At 47.2% G+C, this 21,892-nt stretch overlaps 2 protein-coding genes across 8 annotated transcripts in view; both read left to right on the forward strand.

Annotated features, from left to right (window-relative positions):
- LOC110070836 (uncharacterized) overlaps positions 1 to 21,892 on the forward strand; it is a 60,789-nt gene that overhangs the window by 10,894 nt on the left and 28,003 nt on the right. For 4 of the 7 annotated variants that reach the window (XM_078387391.1, XM_078387390.1, XM_078387385.1 and 1 more), the window contains 2 exons: positions 806 to 891; positions 17,921 to 18,041. The gene's annotated coding sequence lies outside the window, so the exon portion shown is untranslated. Of the gene's footprint in view, positions 1 to 586; positions 892 to 15,067; positions 15,227 to 17,920; positions 18,042 to 21,892 lie in introns of all 7 variants that reach the window. The other 3 variants (XM_078387389.1, XM_078387386.1, XM_078387387.1) reach the window with 2 other exon arrangements.
- LOC144587340 (uncharacterized) overlaps positions 1 to 21,892 on the forward strand; it is a 103,338-nt gene that overhangs the window by 5,025 nt on the left and 76,421 nt on the right. The window lies entirely within an intron of this gene.

Genomic DNA, 21,892 nt, shown 5'->3' on the forward strand with positions numbered 1-21,892 from the left:
AAAGCACGTTAGCTTTCCCCCTACAAAACAACTTATAAAGAGGGGAGGTGTTACATACAGCACTGATGTTACCTGTCTGTCATGGGTTTGGAGGGAAAGTTCCATCCTATGGGGAGTGGAAGGCGGGACATCAGGAGGAGGGGCTGTACTGTATATATAGGTGAAGCCTGTGTGGTGATGCTAAGAGATGCTGAGAGACACTGGGTTGTGACGAAGCAGCAGCTGGGAAGAAGAAGCTGTTGTGGGAGTCTGTGTGTCAGACAGGGTACTTCTGTGTGTCAGAGTACCAACCTGATAGGTTCAGGTGTCTGTTGGTTAGCCAGAACTGATAGGTTCAGGGTCTGTGCTTCAAGTTAAGGGTTCTGGGTGAACCAAACTGTGTGTATGTATGAGTGAAACTAAGCCACGTTACTTTATCTTATTCACCTGATTGTTTATTTTTCCCTGTGTGTATTTAAATAAACCTTATTCTTTTTATTGTTTGAAAATCCATCCCTGGTCTGTGTGACTTCTTATAGGGAATGGTTGGTGGCAGCTTAGTGTAACTGTGTGACATATCCCAGTAGGTCTGGGTTTGTCACAGTAGGTTGCTCCTTTCATTGTATGTGCCAGAGGGAAGATATGCCTTCCTGCCTGCCCGCTTTTGTGTTCGTCTTGTTCTGCTGCCTGAAGACAAGAGAGAGATGGGTATGGAGCCCCATTCGATATAGGCATTAGGAAGAAACCTCCCACAAGGAAATGTCTTTGATTTGCTTTTATCCATGAAGCCTCCAGAGTGATCTTTTCTATTTTTCTTTCCTCCCAGGAAGGAGTGAAACAGAGCTGTTCTCTTTGCAGTTTTTGGGACCAGAAACAAAGAATCAAATCCCAGATCCCTCCAACATTTGCAAGGTAAGTGAGATTTCAAAAGGTGGCTTAAGTAGCCTTGCCAACCACTCTCTCTCTTCTGTCACTTTCCCTGATCCAGCAGGGATTTGAATCCAGGTCTCCTGGTTTCCAGTCTGGTCCTCCATCCACGACACCACACGTCTTCTTTGAACATGTGCACAGTGGTGGTGTTTTGGGGTATGGCTTACTTTGCATCTTATTTAGTTTTTTTTTTAATAGCTCAATCCTGCTCACCCCAACCCCATGCTCACCAAGGGCCGGTCCTGTTGACAAGAGGCAAACCTTTGTTGTCCTGATTTGGGGTGTGTGTCTGGGGGGGGGGTTCCCCTTCAAGGCTCCCTTCTTGTCCCTCCTCGACAGACAAGCCAGACTGGGGAATTTTGCTTTGCACCCTCCACCTATACTTCAGACTCTTATGATAATTGATTAACAGGGAACGTCATTTCTGTTCCCACCTTCTCCTTCAATGGGAGGGTAAAGGGACCATAGACGAAGGCTGAACCCAAACAATATGGGGATCCTCCAACCGTGTTGTCTGTGATTTGGGTGTTTCTCAATGCAATCTGGGTGTTCTTCTGGAGCCGTCACTGTCAGTGGAGAAGCAGGTGGTGCCCGTGGTCTGATCCACCTACAGTGGGGTCTCTACTTCAGAACTTAATCCGTATTGGAAGGTGGTTCTCAAGTTGAAAAGTTCTTATGTTGAATCTGCATTTCCCATAGGAATGCATTGAAAACCATTTAATCCGTATCTGCTCTTTTCCTTCCATAGAAACTACAGTGGAACCTCTACTTAAGAACTTAATCCATTTTGGAATGGTGTTCTTAAGTTGAAATGTTCTTAAGTTGAAGCAAAATTTCCCATAGGAATGGACTGAAAACCAATTAATCCGTTCTGGCTGTTTTTTTGTTATGTAGAGGTGCGTTCGTACATTTACCAAAGCTGGTTAATACGTACTCTACCACTATGGGGAGAATTTTTTTTAACCTAAGACCCAGACCTACTGGGACATGCCACACGTTAACTAAGCTGCCACCAACCATTCCCTATAAGAAGTCACACAGACCAGGGATGGATTTTCAACAAATAAAAGAATAAGGTTTATTTAAAACAACACACAGGGAAAATAAAATGATCAGGTGAATAAGATATAGTAACGTGGCTTAGTCTCATTCATACATGCCCACAGTTTGGTTCACACAGAACACTTAACTTGAAGCACAGACCCTGAACCTATCAGTTCTGGCTAACCATACAGACACCTGAACCTATCAGGTTGGTACTGACTGACACACAGTAGTACCCTGTCTGACACACAGACTCCCACACCAGCTTCTTCTTCCCAGCTGCTGCTTCTTCTCCAAACTCTCCACACACGCTCCACATATATATACAGTACAGCCCCTCCTCCTGATGTCCCGCCTTCCACTCCCCATAGGATGGAACTTTCCCTCCAAACCCATGACAGACAGGTAACATCAGTGCTGTATGTAACACCTCCCCTCTTTATAAGTTGTTTTGTAGGGGGAAAGCTAACGTGCTTTTCACCAAAAAACAACCTGGTTAAAACACACCAAAACAGTTATACATACAATATCATACTTACTTATACTTACACTCTAAGTTAACCATATCAATTTGGCATTTAAACATTTACCATATACATTACATCAAGTTACCTTTATTCATACAAACCAAGTTCAAAAAAACCAGGTACATTTAACCTTTAGTCACCAAAATATATACATAGTCCATGTTTCTTTCGCCGTCTTCATTCTTCAGGTCTTCTTGACAAGGCGTCAGCAACACAGTTCACTGACCCTCTGACCACCTTCACTTCAAAGTCATAGTCTTGCAAGTTTAAAGCCCACCTCATAAGTTTGCTATTGTGGGTTTTCATTGTCTTTAACCATTGCAGTGGTGAATGGTCAGTGCACAGAACAAAATGTCTTCCCCAGATGTAAGGCTTGGCCTTCTGGATCGCGTAGACTATGGCCAGACACTCCTTCTCCCCGGTTGCCAAATGTCTCTCACCTTTCTGGAGTTTCCTACTCAGGTAGGACACTGGATGCTGGTCACCATTCTCATCCTCCTGGCAAAGAACTGCTCCTACCCCGCTGTTAGACGCATCGGTGTAGATGATGAACTCCCGGTCGAAGTCTGGAGCACGCAGCACTGGATACTGGACGAGCGCCTCCTTCAACCTCTGGAACGCCGCCTCACAGTCGCTGGTCCACGGGATGCGGTCATCAGTCTTCTTCCTCGTCAGATCGGTCAGCGGAGCCGCAATCTCGCTAAACCTCGGGATGAACTTTCTGTAGTAGCCCACCAACCCAAGAAATGATTTGACTTTTCTCTTGGTGTTGGGTCTAGGCCAATCACGAACTGCTTCTATCTTAGCCTCTAGGGGTTTTATCACTCCTCCCCCTACTATGTGACCCAAGTATTTTATTTCTGGGCTACCCAGCTGCAGTTTGTTCTCTTTGCAAGGCCTAGGCCAAAGCACTTCCTCCCCTGGATTAAAGTGCCTCTCCCTGCCTTCCTGGTCATCCCAAGCTTTCTTTCTGACCTTTTGAGCTTGCAGGGTCTCTGCTGCTAGCTCTAGGTTTCTCTTTAGGTCATTCCTTAAAGAGTCTATGTATGTCACAACGTCTTGTGGGTCATCCTGGGTGATCTGCTCCCAATTTTGTTTGATCAAATCAAGGGGCCCTTTCACCCTTCTCCCAAATAAAAGTTCAAATGGACTGAACCCGGTACTGGCTTGTGGCACTGATCGATAAGCAAACAAAAGGGATTGCAGCTTCTGGTCCCAATTGTTTGGATTCTCTGCCAAGTAAGCCCTAATCATGCGCATTAGAGTCCCATTGAACTTCTCAGTTAACCCATTACTTTCAGGGTGATAGGCAGTGGTTTCCTTGTGCTTAATTCCACAGATTTGCCATAACCGTTTCATGAGCTTCGATGTGAACGATGCGCCCAAATCTGTGATTATTTCTGAGGCAAATCCCATGCTGGACATATACCCCACCAAGGCATCTGCCACTGTGTTAGTTTCAATGTTAGTCAAGGGTATGGCTTCAGGGTACCTCGTGGCATGGTCCACAATGGTGAGAATGAACCTGTTCCCCCTCTTTGTGGCCTTGGGCAAAGGTCCCACAATATCCACCCCTATGCATTTGAACGGAGTGTCAATCACAGGCAAAGGGCACAACTTTGCTTTGGTCCTGTCGCGGCTATTCCCCTGCCTTTGACACACATCACATTGTTTACAGAACTCCCTGATCTGCTTCCCTATGTCAGGCCAGTAGAAATTCTGTGTGATTCTCTGCTGTGTTTTGTTCACCCCTAAGTGCGCAGCAAACATGTCAGAGTGCCCCCTTTGCAAGATCATGGGGCTATACTTTTCAGGTACCACTAGCTGACTTCTGATCCCATCTCCCCCTTTTGAGATATTCCTCAGGGTCTCTCTATACAAAATCCCCTTTTTCTCTAGAAATCTCACTGGGGTTTCAGGTGTTAGCTGGGCGTCAGTCACCTGTTCGAAACACTTTTGGAGAGTGGCGTCTGCCTTTTGCTCTTGGCCAAATCGGCTGTCTGTGGTTAAGGTTTCCACCACAGCTTCTGAACTCCCCTCTGCTTCCGTCTCTGGCTCATCATTACCCCCCTGAACTGTCCCTGTGGTGGCTTGTGAACGTGTAATCACTAGCACCCGTTTCACATGTTCAGCCAGGTCATTTCCCACGAGCACGGCTGCTGGCAGAGTCGATGAAATTGCTAGCCGCCAAACTCCCCTCCAGCCTTGAAAGTTCACAGGTACCTCCGCTACTGGCAGTGAGATCACCTGCCCCTCAATCCCTGCCACCTTCATGCTCTCTTTTGGGATTATATATTCCCTAGGAATAATATCTGGATGGCACAGGGTCACCTGGGAACAAGTGTCCCGCAGCCCCCGATACTGATGGTCAAGTATTCCTACGTCCACCCCTGCTGTCTCAAACAACTGAGAATCTGTTCTCACGAGCAAGCATCGCTTGACCTCCACAAGAGGACCATTTTCCTCAGCCTGATCAGCAGATGTAGCTGTTCCAGATTGAGTAGCCATGGCAACAGGCTCCCTCAGTGACAATGAGCCTTGCTCTTTCTGGACACAGAACACAGCTTTTGGCTTGGTTCCAGTCGAATCCTGAGGCACAATTCCTTTTAGCTGCTTTAATTTCTCACACTCTGAGATTAGATGGCCCTTTCCCTGACAGAAATAACATTTTCTGCTATATTTTGAGTCTTTCTCATCTTGTTTTGGTTTTCCCTCCAAAATCTGAGGTCTTGGTTTCATGTCTGAGGGCTTCCCTTCACCATGGGCCCCTCCCCCTTGCTGGCTTTTCCCTGGTCCCTGAGAGTACTTGCTGTAGGTTTCTTTAGGTTTCCCCATCGCTTTCCCCTCACCCAAGGGCTTTCTTATTTGGGAAATAAATCTGCGATCTCGGCTGCTTCTGCCACAGATTTCGGTTTCCTTTCCCTCACCTGGAATTTCAGTTCCCCATGCAGGACTGAATAGAACTGTTCCAGCGCTATCAAGTCTTTGAGCTGTTGAAAGGTCTCTGTCCCCTCCTGAGATAGCCATTTCTCTAGCAGCCTCACCAATTGGGCCCCCACTTGGGTAAAAGTCTGCTCTGGTTTCTTGGTGATTGACCTGAATCTTTGTCTCAGCTGTTCCGCATTTATCCCATGTCTTGCAAACACCAGTTTTTTAAACTCTGCAAAATCTTTCATCAGTTCCTGTGGCATCTCTGAATAAACTTCAGCAAGGCTGCCACTGATTAAAGATCGCATAATGGTCATCTTCTCAGTTTCCCTCACTGAGAAGTCCACAAACGCTCTTTCCACTAAGGAAAAGAACACCTCAGGACAATCTCCCTTGTGGTACACAGGGAATTTCTTCAGGTCAGCTTTAGACAACTGGCCTCCCTCAGAATCCCTATTGTTATTATTGTTCTGATTCATCAGTTCCAGTTTTCTTAACTCAAACGCCATTCTTTCTTTTTCCAGAGCAATTTTCTCTCTCTCCCTCTCCATTTCCATTCTCTCTCTCTCTACTTCAAATTGCCGTTGTTTCTCTCTTTCCCTTTCCTCCATTTCCCTCACCCTCAGTTCATGCTGTTGGGCTATGAGCAATTTTCTGAGTTCTGGGTTCTGTTCTCCCGTGCTGTCACCTTGCACTGAGCCAAATTCATCCTCAGAACCTTGGTCACCCTGGGGGTCTTTCACTTCACCCATTTCTGCCATTTGGCTTCGAGTCAAGGGCATAATCCCCCCCCCCAGAACAGGCTGCTTTCAAAAGTCAAGCCTCAAAATAAAGCGACCACTTTTTTTTTTCTTTTGCCTCAGAACCAGCTTTCTCTATAGATTGCTGCTGTCCTTCAGCACTAACTTGCAACAGTTGCGAGCTAGAGTCTACCCCCCTCTGCTGGGCCTCTCAGCAGGCAGGCTAAATCACTTCTACTTTACAGTTTTGCCTCAGCTTTTTCCCGCCAAAACAGGCTGCCTCAGAGCTCCCTAATCTAGCCCCCAATCTGAGGTTACACGTTCTTCTACTAGTGCACCTCCCCGTGAGGCACACCTAGAAGATTACCTACCCGCTCTCAGATTGTCCCTGACTAGACCCCCCTTGCTCTGGGCACACTTGCCAAGGCTTTGCTGGACCGCTGGACAACTGGACCAGTCGTATCCCACACGCTGGACACCAATCAATGTGACAAACCCAGACCTACTGGGATATGCCACACTTTAACTAAGCTGCCACCAACCATTCCCTATAAGAAGTCACACAGACCAGGGATGGATTTTTAACAAATAAAAGAACAAGGTTTATTTAAAACAACACACAGGGAAAATAAAATGATCAGGTGAATAAGATATAGTAACGTGGCTTAGTCTCATTCATACATGCCCACAGTTTGGTTCACACAGAACACTTAACTTGAAGCACAGACCCTGAACCTATCAGTTCTGGCTAACCATACAGACACCTGAACCTATCAGGTTGGTACTGACTGACACATAGTAGTACCCTGTCTGACACACAGACTCCCACACCAGCTTCTTCTTCCCAGCTGCTGCTTCTTCTCCAAACTCTCCACACACGCTCCACATATATATACAGTACAGCCCCTCCTCCTGATGTCCCGCCTTCCACTCCCCATAGGATGGAACTTTCCCTCCAAACCCATGACAGACAGGTAACATCAGTGCTGTATGTAACAGAAATGTTCTTAAGTTGAAGCAAAATTTCCCATAGGAATGGACTGAAAACCAATTAATCCGTTCTGGCTGTTTTTTTGTTATGTAGAGGTGCGTTCGTACATTTACCAAAGCTGGTTAATACGTACTCTACCACTATGGGGAGAATTTTTTTTAACCTAAGATGACCTAAGGTTAAAAAAAGAGCAGGAAAGTTTTTTTTCCTGTTCTTATCTTGGATTTCTGTTCTCAAGTAGAAGCAAAATTTAGCAAATGGAGCTGTTCTTAAGTTGGATTGTTCTTAAGTAGGGACGTTCTTAAGTAGAGACCCCACTGTACTTCCCTCTTAGATGGATTGTGCAGCTGGGCCCCTGCCTGGATGTAATTATCACTCCCCGGATTGGTCCACGCTCAGATAGTTTCAAGAGTAGACTACCGTAATCCGCTTTCTGTGGGGCTTCCCTTGAGGCTGACACCAGCCAATACAAGAGGGGTAGCATCTCCTCAGTTCAACATTCTCCCCCTCCAGTCGTCTCCTCTGGGAAGGCGATTCCACACTTCTGTGTGGGTGACGGTTCTTCCGCTTTGCATTCTCTCTTTTCTCCATTTGCTATTTGCGTCCACTCTTCCCTTAACTTTCGGCTCCATCCTGTACTTTCCCGATTGCCCCAGTAGAAAGGTTTCCTGGCTGAGCTATGTTTTCTTCCCCTTCATCCTCTGCCCCTGTTTGCTGACTTCAACTCCCTCCACTTTTTTTGGGCAAAGGGTAGGACCCTTCTGCCCCCTTTCTCTCATGGGGCTCTTGTGAGTCCAGAACTGTCTGCATTTACATTTTTCTCATACTGAACCGTATTTGTCATTTTGCCACCCATTCTCCCAGTTTGCAGAGATACTTCAGGAGCTCTTCACAATCCCTTCTGGCCTTCACCACCTGGAAAAGTTTCATGTCATCTGCAAACTTGGCCACCTCACTGCTTATCCCTGTCTCCAGGTCATTGATGAACCGGTTGAAAAGCACTGGTTCCAGGACCAGTCCCGGGGACACGCTGCTCTTTTCCCATCCCTCCATGGTGAAATTTGCACATTGACATCTCCTTTGTTGTTTTAAACATTTTATTAGTTTTCCGGTCTATCTACATTGTTTTGTGCTTATCAGACATCGTGTTACATATTTTGCTTACAATTATTTGTTTTTTACATCTCAGTATTTTCCTGGTTGTCCCCCCCAATTCCAAACATCTTTCAAGCATTGAAACCATTCACATACAGATTTTAGTACACAATATGACCACTATCCTTCTTCATGGATTGCTGCCTTGTCGTGGCGAAGGGGCTTGAGTAACTCAGAGAAACTATGGGCTATGCCGTGCAGGGACACCCAAGACGGACAGGACATAGTGGAGAGTTCCGACTAAACGCAATCCACCTGGAGTAGGAAATGGCAAGCCACTCCAGTGTCTTTGCCAAGAACGCCCCATGATCAGAAACAAAAGGCTAAAAGATATGACGCTGGAAGATGGGCCCCTCAGGTCGGAAGGCGTCCAACATGCTACTGAGGAAGAGCGGAGGACAAGTACAAGTAGCTCCAGAGCTAATGAAGTGGTTGGGCCAAAGCCGAAAGGACGCTCAGCTGTGGACGTGCCTGGAAGTGAAAGGAAAATCCAATGCTGCAAAGAAAAATACTGCATAGGAACCTGGAATGTAAGATCTATGAACATTGGGAAGCTGGAGGTGGTCAAACAGGAGATGGCAAGAATAAACATCGACATCCTGGGCATCAGTGAACTAAAATGGACAGGAATGGGCGAATTCAGCTCAGATGATTATCATATCTACTATTGTGGGCAAGAATCCCGTAGAAGGAATGGAGTAGCCCTCATAGTCAACAAAAGAGTGGGAAAAGCTGTAATGGGATACAATCTCAAAAATGATAGAATGATGTCAATACAAATCCAAGGCAGACCATTCAACATCACAATAATCCAAGTTTATGCACCAACCAGCATTGCTGAGGAGACTGAAATTGAACAATTCTATGAAGATTTACAACACCTTCTAGAACTGACACCAAAGAAAGATGTTCTTCTCATTCTAGGGGACTGGAATGCTAAAGTAGGGAGCCAAGAGATAAAAGGAACAACAGGGAAGTTTGGCCTTGGAGTTCAGAACGAAGCAGGACAAAGGCTAATAGAGTTTTGTCAAGAGAATAAGCTGGTCATCACAAACACTCTTTTCCAACAACACAAGAGGCGACTCTATACATGGAAATCACCAGATGGGCAATATCGAAATCAGATTGATTATATTCTCTGCAGCCAAAGATGGAGAAGCTCTATACTGTCAGCAAAAACAAGACCTGGAGCTGACTGCGGTTCTGATCATCAGCTTCTCATAGCAAAATTCAAGCTTAGACTGAAGAGATTAGGAAAAACCACTGGGCCACTCAGGTATAATCTAAACCAAATCCCTTATGAATACACAGTGGAAGTAAAGAACAGATTTAAGGAACTAGATTTGGTGGACAGAGTGCCTGAAGAACTTTGGATAGAGACTCGTAACATTGTCCAGGAGGCAGCAACAAAAACCATCCCAAAGAAAACGAAATGCAAGAAAGCAAAGTGGCTGTCCAACGAGGCCTTAGAAATAGCAGAGAGGAGAAGGGAAGCAAAATGCAAGGGAGATAGGGAAAGTTACAGAAACTTGAATGCAGACTTCCAAAGAATAGCAAGGAGAGACAAGAGGGCCTTCTTAAATGAACAATGCAAAGAAATAGAGGAAGATAACAGAAAAGGAAAGACCAGAGATCTGTCCAGGAAAATTGGACATATTAGAGGAACATTTTGCGCAAAGATGAACATGATAAAATACAAAAATGGGAGGGACCTAATAGAAGCAGAAGACGTCAAGAAGAGGTGGCAAGAATACACAGAGGAATTATATCAGAAAGATTTGAATATCCCGGACAACCCAGACAATGTAGTTGCTGACCTTGAGCCAGACATCCTGGAGAGCGAAGTCAAGTGGGCCTTAGAAAGCCTGGCTAACAACAAGGCCAGTGGAGGTGATGGCATTCCAGTTGAACTATTTAAAATCTTGAAAGATGACGCTGTTGAGGTGCTACATTCAATATGCCAGCAAGTTTGGAAAACTCAACAGTGGCCAGAGGATTGGAAAAGATCAGTCTACATCCCAATCCCAAAGAAAGGCAGTGCCAAAGAATGCTCCAACTACCATACAATTGCACTCATTTCGCACGCTAGCAAGGTTATGCTCAAAATCCTCCAAGGTAGGCTTCAGCAGTATGTGGACCGAGAACTCCCAGAAGTACAAGCTGGATTCCGAAGAGGCAGAGGAACTCGAGACCAAATTGCTAACATGCGCTGGATTATGGAGAAAGCCAGAGAGTTCCAGAAAAATATCTACTTCTGCTTCATTGACTATGCGAAAGCCTTTGACTGTGTGGACCACAGCAAACTATGGCAAGTTCTTAAAGAAATGGGAGTGCCTGACCACTTTATCTGTCTCCTGAGAAACCTATATGTGGGACAGGAAGCAACAGTTAGAACTGGTCATGGAACAACAGTGGTTCAAAATTGGGAAAGGAGTACAGCAAGGCTGTATATTATCCCCCAGCTTATTTAACTTATATGCAGAATACATCATGCGGAAAGCTGGACTGGAAGAAACCCAAGCCGGAATTAAGATTGCCGGAAGAAATATCAACAACCTCAGATATGCAGATGATACCACTCTGATGGCAGAAAGTGAGGAGGAATTAAAGAACCTTGTAATGAGAGTGAAAGAGGAGAGTGCAAAAAACGGTCTGAAACTCAACATCAAAAAAACTAAGATCATGGCCACTGGTCCCATCAACTCCTGGGAAATAGAAGGGGAAGATATGGAGGCAGTGTCAAATTTTATCTTCCTGGGCTCCATGATCATTGCAGATGGAGACAGCAGCCCTGAAATTAAAAGGCGCCTTCTTCTTGGGAGGAAAGCGATGACAAATCTTGACAGCATCTTGAAAAGCAGAGACATCACCTTGCCAACAAAAGTCCAAATAGTCAAAGCTATGGTTTTTCCTGTCGTGATGTATGGAAGTGAGAGCTGGACCATAAAGAAAGCAGACCGCCGAAGAATTGATGCTTTTGAATTGTGGTGCTGGAGGAGGCTCTTGAGAATCCCCTGGACTGCAAGCAGAACAAACCTATCAGTTCTAAAGGAAATCAACCCTGAATGCTCACTTGAAGGACAGATCCTGAAGCTGAGGCTCCAGTACTTTGGCCATCTCATGAGAAGAAAAGAGTCCTTGGAAAAAACCTTGATGTTAGGAAGGTGTGATGGCAAGAGGAGAAGGGGACGACCGAGGATGAGATGGCTGGACAGTGTCTGCGAAGCAACCAACATGAACCTGACACAACTCTGGGAGGCAGTGGAAGACAGGAGGGCCTGGCGTGCTCTGGTCCATGGGGTCACGAAGAGTCGGACACGACTAAACGACTAAACACACATGACCACTATCATAATATTACTCTCATATTATATAAAATTCTTCTAATAATTCTTCTATTAACAGTCTTCTAGTAACATTTTTATTAAAGGTGGTTCCAGATCCATAACGCAGCTTTATATCTAATTTAGTTTACCTAAAATAAAAAAATCACCATATTACATCTTTACTCTAATTAGGCCTCCCTTATTTCAATTTAATTCTCCTTTTTAATATACAGAATATACCCTTTTACAAATCCAAATGGTGAATATAAACCTGTTTTCAATATTAAGGGGCCCTTCCTTGTTTTCCCTTTTTTCATCTTTCTAGGTAATTCTCTCTCTAATTTCATTCTCATGTAATATTACTGTGTTTTCAAGTTTTCTGTCATCCCTCATGTCCTCTGAAACCATTTATAGGTCTGATCTATGCCCACCAACTCTCTATGCACCCAGTCCATCCTCAGTGAGTCCTCCAGGCATCTTCTGGTTAATTTTGCTGTCTTTTCCCCCTTGTCCCTCCCTGGCACTCCTCCCTGATCCAAGACCGGTGCCTCTCTTGGAACAATTTCCTCAAGCTGCTGTTTTAATTGGGATGCCTCATCTGAGATATTCCCATCTCCTTCCTTGCAGCTCCCTGCTGCCTGCAGACCACAATCCATCTGATGTTGATTAGCTAATTTTGCTTCTTCATTGTGAGATTTCACGGTGTCCAAAATTCTTTCAAGTGCAAGTTTTATTCCGTTCCAGAATTCTCCTTGTTGGGCCATCGCAATATTGTATCCACAGCTGATGGCCTTAAAGTCCACTTTAGGGTTAATTTCCCACCCAAGCTCAGAGGAAGTCAAAAGCTCCTGGGCTCCACGCCAAGAGATTCCAAATAGTCAAAATAAAATTCAGATTATCAAATATAGGTTGCCTAAGGCTAACTGATGAAAGAAAAGCAAGTAGTGAAGAGAGAGACGCTGTCATTTGTTTTAGAAGGCTACAAATTGACACAACTCCGGGAGGCAGTGGAAGATAGGAGGCCCTGGCGTGCTCTGGTTTATAAACAAACGTTTATATATATATACACACACATACATACAGTGGTGCCCCGCACAGCGAGGTTAATCCGTTCCGGATTTACCTTCGCTGTGGGAAACATCGCACTACGGAACGGAAAAAGGCTTTGGAACGCATTAAACAGCGTTTAATGTGTTCCAATGCCTGCAAATACTCATCGTTGTGCGATGTTTCCCAGGGGCTGGCAGCCATTTTCGCGCCCGCCCCTCGCACAACAAGGGCGCGAAAATGGCTGCCATCAGCTGTCCGGTGGTTCCAAAATGGCCGCCGGAACAGCCGAAAGGGGCCGGGGCGCAGTGTTTTCGTGCCCTTGGTAAGCAAGGAGGGGGTGCAAAAACGCTGCCGGAAGCCCCGAAATGGTTGCGCGCAGAGGTGCAGGAGAAAAAGAAAGGAATAAGACAGGAGGAGGGAAGAGAAATATATCTTCTAGGAACAATCAAGAAGGGAGACAGTGGAAGCTGGAGAGGTAGAAGGGCAAAAGAAGGAGAGGATATTACCACAAAGCTGGGAGTGGATATGAATGGAGAATCCCTGGACCAAAGAGTGGGAGAACTTGATGATACCTCATGAGAGGCAGAAAGGAGGCAGTGAGAAGTAAGACCGGAGAAACCCTCCCATTGGGGAGTGAAAGAGGTTAGAAAGTGGAGGAGAAAAATCAGGGAGGAGAGAGGCACGTTAGCTGAATAGTGAAAGGGAGAGATGGACCAACCTCTCGGAGAGGGTTTTTGGCAGGACCCCGGTGGGTCAGTTGTCTTCCAGTGGTGACAACATTGATGAACTGTAGAATCTCCTTGAGGCGCTCGCAGTGCCCTTCAGAGGACTAGCCTGCCTCCCCCACCCTCAGCCCCACACCCAGCAAAGGCCTTTTGTGGGCCACAGCTGGGCAGAAAGGTTTCTCAAGATGCCCACACAGTTGGAGACCCCCTTCCAGTCAGATGGAGTGGGAAGAACAGGCACAACCTGACCCCAACCTGATCGCTTGTATGGTTGCCAGGAAATAAATTCAGAGTGGTTTGGCGGCATCCACCCTCACCAGTCAGAATGGCAGTTAATGGTTATGTTGTAAACTGACCAGTACCACTTGTTGTGGAACATGATCCACAGGCTACCACCCAGTTGCTTAGTATAGTAAATCCCGCTAGAGTATGACCATTGAATTAACTGGGATTTAGGGAATCAGCTCCTTCATAAACTCTATTGATTGAAAGGCAGCTTCTCTCAGTGCCTTGCTCTGCTACAATAAGTTGCATTTAAGGTAGGCTTGTCAGAGGAATTTTTGGATGAGCTGAATTACTGAATTCCTCAGGGATGCAAGGAGCCTCCTTGAGTGCACTTTTCTACACTAAGGAACAGGATTTTGGACTGGGAGTGCAACCATCTGCCCGCCCTCCCTTCTCTGATGGGTTTCCCACTGGGACTGGTGGCTGATCACTGCCTGGACCAAATGCAAGGGCCAGAAAGATGACCTTCGTTCTGATCCACCTTTAGTGCTTTCCCGGTATTCCCATCCACGGAGCCATCCTGAACGTCCTAGCCCAGGATCCTGTTCCATTTACTTCAGACAGGTAATCATTTTCTCCGTTCAGGAAGGTGTGTGTCTGTTGCATGGCTTATGGCACATCCAGTTCTGCAACCAGGTGTACAAGAGACAACCCTGCCGCAAGATACTGGCCTTCAACTAGCCTTCCTCCTCGTCCCTTCCTGGTTCTTACCAGGCTTTTCCACAGCTGGGTCAGGATCCCTGAGCAGGCTGTCGTGCTCTACATTGCTCCTCAGGGTCAGATTCAATACTGAGTCAGGTGTGGAAGATCCTGTATGAGTTAGGAACCATGCTCACGTAAGGAGTCTTGTCATCCAAGCCCCCTCTCTTCTTCCTCCAAGTGGCATCAATTGCCTTGGGGTAGAAACCGTGAATGTGGCTGATGAGTTATTTTAAAAAATGAGCGGCTACTAAAACTCGCCAACTCCTACCCCTTCTCAGTTGAAATCCCAAAGCAGGCCCTGAGGGAAAACTAATCTCTCCCTTTGTCCTGATTTGGAGACCTTCCTGGAAGACGGCCAGTCTCAGGCCACCTGGACAGGAGCTGGATTCCATCCTGTCCCCTTTTGCGCAGGCCAGCTTTTGCTGCCTTTCAGAGCAGGGTCCCTAAATCAGGCAGAGATGGCTGGGGTTGGAGGGGAAGCTGGCCTTCTTTTGAGTTTATGGGGGCTTATTGAGGGCAAGATCCGTGGAGAGGGTCTGCTTCGCGTGATCTCCTTGTGATGACCTTCTAACCACTAGGACTTTTTGGAAACCAATAGGGAGCCATCAGTCTTCAGGGGAAACAAGGGCAGCTCTCCTTTCCTCTCCCACCCAGCTCTCAGGTCAGCCTTTCCCTCTTTTGTCAGGTCTCATTGGACCCACCCAGCTTTTAACAGTCCCATGTGCAGATCAGAAGGTCGGCTGATAGGGCTACCTCGATTGTGCTGGCTGAGAGGAGGAGGAGGAGGGGTAACCGACTGTCTTCCACCCAATATCATCACAATTGGTATAACCCTACTCGCAAGGTATTGACCTAACTCTTGGAACCTGGATGTCTTTTCTTTTTTTAGCTAAAAGGACAAGAATTCTAGCCTGAGGGTGAGGACAAAACTCTGCAGGTTAAATAGAAGAGGGTAGACAGCGGAGGTGGAGCAGGGATTCCAACTAGAAGTTTGGGTCACACTGAGATGCCTGCGGGAAGGGCAGGTATGACTCGCAACATGGGTCTTGTGAGGAGCAGAAGGCAGGCTGCCTCTGTCATGAGAGACTCCCTCCCTCAGACTCTCTCCACTGGAGAGGGGAAACCAGACTGCAAATACAGGGCAGAGGGGTCGGAGTGCAGCCTCTTAGCCCCTCCTCACAGATGAAGGAACCCAGTGCTCCTTCACAGCCAGCACAGCCCCATCCTGCAGGAAAGGGACGAAAGTGGGGGACAAGCTGGATCAGGAGAGAGGAAGAAAGTCCCCTCCCCCCTCAATACCAAAAAGGGGATCAAGAGTGGGATGGTGTGGGGTCTCTCGGTAGGAAGGAGAAATCGGGGGGCAAGGTCGCCTTCAAATTGACTCTGGGCCACCATCATCACCTGCTCCAGTCTCTCCCAGTTGGGTTGCAGGGTGTGACCCCAATGGCTACTCCCAGTTCAGTCTGGAGAAAGAGGGAAGTTTCTTCAAGGGGGAGATTTTCATTTCCATGGGGGTGTGGTGGGGGTGGCGAATGCAGCATCCTGTGAAGTCCCTCTGGGAGAAACTGGCCAGGAGCCCTGTGGAACCGCGAAGTCTATGGCCTCGGTTTCCTTGTGATTTCAGGCCAATTTCCCCACAAATGGGAGATTACGCTGGGGGTGTCTCCCCCCCTTCAGCCTTTCAAGGGACCTCCTTGGCTCTCAGACCCACTTTTTCTCCCCAGGAAGCCCAACGCCCTCCCTGCCTTGGAGTCCACGCAGGGCATAAAGGGGGGAGGCTCAGCTTGCCATCTCTCCCACCCCCCACTCTCCATCCAGCCCTTTGCCCCCTTTAATGGTGGTGGTGGGGTGGCGGTCCTCCTCCTCGCTTTCATTTCTTTCCTCCTCGCTTCCATTTCTGAGGGGTCGCCCCGGCCGCCATCCTCCTCCTCCTCCTCCTCAATGGGGGACCGACCCAGACACCCCCAACCCCCCGCCCCACGCCCGGACTTTTGGGATCTTAAGAGGAGGAGGCTGAAGGTGGGGAGACTCTGAGTCCATCTGCAGGCTCTGGCTCCGCCCTGGGAAGAACAATGGGGGCCCAATGAAAACTTGCTGCTCTTGCGCGTCACCCGTTGCTGGGCGGAAGCCCTCCTGGGCTGGTCTCCTTGGGCGTCCCCCCCATCTCTCTGGTTGGGTGGTTGGGGCAAGAACGGCCGTTTCCCCTACCCCCTTTCATCCCCATCGAGTGACTGCCAGGCTGTCCTCCAAGCCCCACCCGCGGCTCGTCTCTGCGCACGCGCCAGATCCCCTCACTGGCTGCTCAGCTCGCTCTCCCTCTCGCGCATGCGCTCCTCTTTCCCACAAAGGGGGGGGCTAGCCAGTGGGGCGCATGCGTAGTTGAGAAGGCAGCTGGAACGTCTCGCCTCAGGAAGGCGGTTGGGTGAATTTTAGGAGCCTCTTCTGGAAAGTAGGGCCCCCCCACGGTCCCCAGGAGAGTGGGGTGAGGTGGGGTGAGGGGCTGAGTTTTCCCCAACAGGTTTCAGGATCGTGGGCGAGGCGTCACTTCCTAGAAGCATCTGGCCGGACCAGAGAGAGCCATGGTCTCATTTAGGAGGGCTTTCCTCATGTTATTTTTAGATGCGTTTAGCTTCTTTTACCACGAAAATGTGTTTACAATGTCCGCAACATCTGTTCACCCGTGAAGTTTGGCCTAAATTTCAAATTCCACCCAAGACCTAACTACCTGGAAAAACCTAACTGCCATCCCAAATTACTGGCAGGCCTTTTCAGGAGCTAGATTTAACTGCCTTCCATCTGCAGTTTTAGAGGGACGTTTCCACAGTATACTGCATGAAAATCGATTGTGCCCCTGCAGTGATAAACTGAAACATTAGACCATGTCTTTTTCATATGTAGTTTTTACAGGGATGACTTATGGGGATGGAGAGAGAGAGAGAGGAAGGGTCACAATCGCATCCTAGGGGATAGGAAGCACCAGGGATCTCCTCCATGTTTGTGTGTGTGTGTGTGTGTGTGTGTGTGTGTGTGTGTGTGTGAGAGAGAGAGAGAGAGAGAGAGAGAGAGAGAGAGAGAGAGAGAGAAAATGAGAGAGAGAGTGCAGGGAATCATCTTGGGGGGTGGTGGTTTTTTCCCCTCCTGTGTATAGAGACCTCCCTTTTCTGTTTTGTTTTCTTTCCTACATATGGGAGGGTTTCCAAAGGGAAGGAGAGGCAGTGACTCTCTGGGTCAACCCTCCCAGGCTTTCCTTCGCCCACACTTGTCTGTGTGGCATTTGAATTCCCTTTGGGGGGGGATCCAGAAGGAGGAGGCGATGCCCCACCCATTGGTAGGAGAAGCCTAGGGGTGGGTGGGGCATCTCTCTTTTGCTCCACCTCTTTTTTGCTTCTCCTAATCACCCACCCCATGTCCTCCTCACCATAGGTGTGGGCAGGTGTCAGGGATGGTCTGGTACTTTCTTATGAGGATTTCCTTCCCCAACACAGTGCCAAAGCCTTACCGAGAAAAGGTAAGACTCTTTTCTCCTTCCCACTTCCAGTGGCCTTTGAGGAGGTGACCCGGTATTGACCCCAATAGAGTGTGGAATCTTCTGGATCACGGCTTGAGGTCTCTGCACGAGGACTACCTGCTGGAGATTTCTGGAAATAATTTCTCTCCAGGTAACTCTTTTTTTTTTAAAACAAATGTCTTGAACATCTACAATGCAATAGTAATTCTCATTACTTACTCTCTCCTCCCAGTCCACTCTCTGTCCCATTGCAGACATGGGATATAAGAGCTTTGAGACATGCTATTAAAATGTTCACATTTCAACCTGGCTCACAATCCCCCCAAATGTAAGACCCTCAGAGGCTGATATTAGCTTAGCTGCTCATCAGTATCTATGAAAGATTCTCCCTCCTCAATAAATAACATTAACGAGGTGGGTGAGTAGATTTAATTTCTTTGGCTGCCTGAAGCTTCTTTGTTAATTTTCCCTGTACTTCCATCTTCCCCCTTTCACTGTGTCGTAGGACGAGGAAATCGCTAGACGATTATTTTTTGCGAACACTATAGTGCTTCGCAAACCAGTTTTTCCTATGGGCGATTTTCGCTGGACGATCTTTTGTTCCACGCGTCACAAGTGGTTTTTTTCCCAAGGAACAATGCCTCGCTAGATGACGATTTTGACAACTCGGTCCGTGCTTCGCAAAACTGGTGTTTTCGGGATCGATGCTTCGCTAGCTGACGATTTTAACAGCTGATTGGCGCTTCTCACACCAGTTTTCTTATGGCCGATCTCCGCAAAACAACAATTTTCCCCCATTGGAACGCATTAAACGGATTTCAATGCTTTCCAGTGGGGAACCGCGCTTCACTAAATGATGTTTTCACAAGACAGTAATTTTGACAGAATGGATTAACATCATTTAGTGAGGCACCACTGTAATGGGTTATTGTTTGTTGTTTAGTCGTTAAGTCATGTCCGACTATTTGTGACCCCCATGGACCAGAGAATGCCAGGCCCTCCCGTCTTTCCCTGCCTCCTGGAGTTTGAACACCTCTCCCTGTCCCGCCTGTCCCTCCTGTAGAATTTATATTGTGGGATTGCGGTATCCCACTGATTCTCAGAATCCCACCAGGTTTCAGTTATGGCCACTCTATCAATCTTACATCTATTCTCCAAATGTAAATTAAGTAAATAAAAAAGTTAAATAAATAAAATGTTCCAGTTCTCTCATCTTTGCTCAGATGCTTCAGGTGTTTGCATAAAGGCACCTGCGTATGGGGTTCCCCAAGAAGGGTAGCTTGTTTCCTTCTCCTTCCTGTGGACCAACAATCCCATCCCATCACGCTCCTAGTCCTAATTCTGACACTATCATCATTTTGTTCTTCTCTGCCCCCTCCACCCTCATTCCACAGGGATGAGGAATTCCAAAATGAATGCTTGTCTCCTGTGGGCTTTCCCCCAGGATTCAGTTTAAAAGCTGCTCTGCCACCTTTTTAATGTTATGCAACAGCAGTTCAGTTCTGTGTTCATTCAAGTGAAGCCCCTCCCTCTTGTACAAGCCCAGCTTGTCCCAAAAAATTCTGGAGTGCCAAATCAATCTAGACTCCTCCTCTTAACACCACGTCTCATCCACGTGTGGAGACCCCTGAGCTCTACATCTCCTTTTCTCCAATCACAGTGGATGCTGTTCTGTCCCTTCAGCGCTGCCTGGAGGCTGTACTGCAATGGATGCAGGAGAATGGACTGAGGTGAAACGTGGACAAGACGGAGGTCCTGAGGGTGGGTTGCTCCTCCATTGGTGGTTTGTGAAATTCCCTCTCTTTTGGGGAGTGACTCTCACCACAAAGAGTGAGGTTTGCAGCTTGGGGGTCCATCTGGATCCGGCGCTCACCATGGAAACCCAGGTGGCTTCTGTGATCCGCTTTGCCTATTTCCATCTGTGGCAGATTGCCCAGCTACTTCCTTATCTTGATGTTGGGGTGATCACCACTCTGATTCATGCGCTTGCAATTTCAAGATTAGACTACTGCAATGTGCTCTACATGGGACTACCTTTGAGACTGATGTGGAAGCTTCAAATGGTGCATAATGTACGAGTGTTTTCTAATAACAAGTCTTGGCTAAATAGAGAAGTGCGCCTTTTACTAAAAGCCAGAAACGCTGCTTTTCATTCTGGTGATGAACTACAGTATAGAGAGGCCAGAGCTAAACTGAAAAGGGGCATTAGGGATGCCAAAGCTATGTACAGCCAGAGAATTGAGCAACATCTTGAGAGTTCTGACACTTGTCGTGTATGGCATGGCCTACGACAAATCACGGGGCAGAGTAACAAAAACAGTCTGTGTAGCAGCAGCAATTTTTTGGCTGAGCAGTTAAATCAATTTTTCAGCTGTTTTGAGGTGGAAACGGGAACAACCATTATCCCAGCACCTACTGTCTATAATACATCACTAGAATCTACCATTGACAGACAACCACTACTACTGCAGATTTCAGATGTGAGACACGCTTTTCAGAATATTAACGTTCGAAAGTCAGCTGGACCAGATGGAATCATGGGACGAGTTGTTAGGGGCTGTGCTGCAGAATTAGCTGGAGTTTTTACGGGTATTTTCAATCTATCCTTGTTGCAGTGTTCTGTCCCCACTTGCCTGAAGACATCTATTATAGTGCCAGTCCCCAAGCAGTCAGCTGTGGTATCTCTCAGTTATTATAGACCAGTAGCGTTAACATCTGTTATTATGAAATGTTTTGAGAGATTGGTGCTGGATTACATTAAAGCTAGTCTTTCACCTTCTTTGGATCCATGGCAATTTGCATACAGGAGAAATAGATCTACTGATGATGCTGTATCCACTGTACTCCATACTGTATTGAGCCACTTAGAACAACAGGGAACTTATGCGAGACTGTGGATTATAGCTCTGCTTTTAATATCATTCTGCCAAATAGGTTGTTTTTTAAAATGATCAACCTGGGATTACCTCAGAAGATCTGTGTGTGGATAAAAGACTTTCTGACAGATAGGCCACTGTCAGTTAGGATGGGATCTCACCATTCTTCTACCCTGGTATTTAATTAATTAATTGATTGATTGATTGATTGATTAAATTTATATCCCGCTCATCTGGCATATCTATGCCACTCTGAGCGGCTAACAGCAACATATACTGTATACGTTAAACCATAAACGTCAGCTATTAACAAAACATACCAAAATAATATAGATAAATAAAGGGAAAGATTAAATTGAATGAAATTAAATTAAATGCTGGCAGGAGGGAAGGCCTGGACAAAAAGCCATGTTTTAAGTTGAGTTTTAAATGTACCCAGTGTAGGGGTCGGGCGGATCTCAGGAGAGAGATTGTTCCAAAGGTGAGGAGCCACCGCCGAGAAGGCCCGGTTTCGTGTCTTTTCCCTCCGGGCCTCCCTCGGCATCAGGCTCCTCAGCCTCACCTCCTGGCTCGCGTGGGTAGTCCGGGTAGATCTTGGTGGGAGAAGGCGTTCCGCCAAGTATCGAGGTCCCAAACTGTCTAGGGCCTTGTAAGTGAGCATTAGAACTGAAGTCGATACAGAAGCAAATGGGCAGCCAATGCAATCTGGCCAGTATAGGAGTAATATGATGGTATTTTCTCCCTCCCGTAAGGAGTCTGGCCGCTGCGTTCTGCACCATTTGAAGTTTCCGTATCAGCCTCAGAGGCAGCCCCACGTAGAGCACGTTGCAGTGGTCTAATCTTGAGATTATGAGCGCATGCACTAAGGTGGTGAGAGCCCCCGTGTCAAGGTAGGGCCGCAGCCGGGCGATCCGCCAGAGATGGAAATAGGCGGAGCGGACAACCGACGCCACCTGCGTTTCCATGGTGAGCGTCGGGTCCAGATGTACACCCAAGCTGCGTACCCCACTCGCCGGAGCCAGGGCTGCTCCCACGAATGAGAGAGAGACGCCCAAACCACCGATCACGGGGGCGCCCACCCTCAGAACTTCTGTCTTGTCCAGGTTCAGCTTCAAGCCGTTCTCCT

The sequence above is a fragment of the Pogona vitticeps genome, chromosome 2, assembly GCF_051106095.1.
Source record: "Pogona vitticeps strain Pit_001003342236 chromosome 2, PviZW2.1, whole genome shotgun sequence".
NCBI lineage: Eukaryota > Metazoa > Chordata > Lepidosauria > Squamata > Agamidae > Pogona > Pogona vitticeps.